This window comes from Adiantum capillus-veneris, chromosome 22, assembly GCF_014529385.1.
Source record: "Adiantum capillus-veneris isolate H3 chromosome 22, ASM1452938v2, whole genome shotgun sequence".
NCBI classification, from domain to species: domain Eukaryota; kingdom Viridiplantae; phylum Streptophyta; class Polypodiopsida; order Polypodiales; family Pteridaceae; genus Adiantum; species Adiantum capillus-veneris.
Genome location: NC_140952.1, coordinates 41,692,069 through 41,693,167, shown reverse-complemented (window position 1 = coordinate 41,693,167; position 1,099 = coordinate 41,692,069). Strand labels below are relative to the sequence as shown.

At 44.4% G+C, this 1,099-nt stretch overlaps 1 pseudogene; it reads left to right on the top strand.

The window, feature by feature from the left end:
- Nucleotides 1-502: 502 nt before the first annotated feature.
- Nucleotides 503-850, top strand: LOC147429213 (uncharacterized; annotated as a pseudogene).
- The last annotated feature ends 249 nt before the right edge of the window (nucleotides 851-1,099 follow it).

The window sequence follows — 1,099 nt, the reverse complement described above, 5'->3', positions numbered from 1 at the left end:
AGTTGATGCAACACAAGATAAACGTGGAGATTGTGAGGCATGATTGCAGGATGTTCCTAGCGTGGAGATTGTGAGCCACGGTGGTAGAACTTTGCTACCATAAATCAATGGAAACCATCAAGTGTGCAGTAAATAATTGAGGTGCTATTATTGAATGTTCTAAATTTCCACGGGGAGAAACTCTTTTCCTCCCTGTGTGTGTGTGTGTGTGTGTGTGTGTGTCTCATCAGGGCATCTTCTTATCTTCGTCAAGTAGAGGCGTTTCAAGCATGTTAGATGGTTGCTATAGCCCCCGCAGGAACAGTAGTAGCCTGCCACGTGTGAGGAGCTGATTTGGCCACTTGTCAAGGGTTGAGTATTGTAGTGCTGCAAACGATATAAAGGACGGTGGAATCCAGTGCACAATGCACAACCCTGGAAAACGAGAGAGAGAGAGAGAGATCAGGAAGAGAGAGAGAGATAGAGAGAGAGAGAGAGAGTAGGTGGATCTCGTGACCGACCAATGGATGTGCAAGAGACAGCTGCTGCTTACATTGTCAGCTCCAACCTCTCAGGTATTCTTACACTTCATAGAGTCCTAATTTCTGAGCTGTGTGGCGGACTTGCTTACAAACCTTCTAATTGGTTTGTTTAGGGTTGCCCATACATGGCGTCCAAGTGCAGGCCGAGAACGGCAACGTGCTTGTTGTAAAATGCCACCGCGGTTTTGGGCGCAGATTTGTGTTCCCGCCCAATGCTAGCCTGGACAATGCAAGGGTCGTGCCTCCTCACCATTTCCATCCCTAAAGTACAGCCCATTTATAAGTCTCTTCCCACCAAAACCATCCTCATGAAAGTTATCCGGCTTTGAGCTACCCAATTTCCAACCTTGCACATATATGTAAATTGTAATCCACCTATCCAGTGTTAGAAAAAAACCGGGGCACACTGTATTTTAACCGGCTAAAATCATAAAATCTTGGTTAGATTTTGAGCTTGCCTTGAAGAAAATCGGCAAATTTACACAAGTTTTAGTGTAAATACCGGCAAAAGCTTCAAATTTTGACCAAAAAACCGGTAGAATTTCAAGTTTATTTCCTTCGATTAGGGAAAATGTATT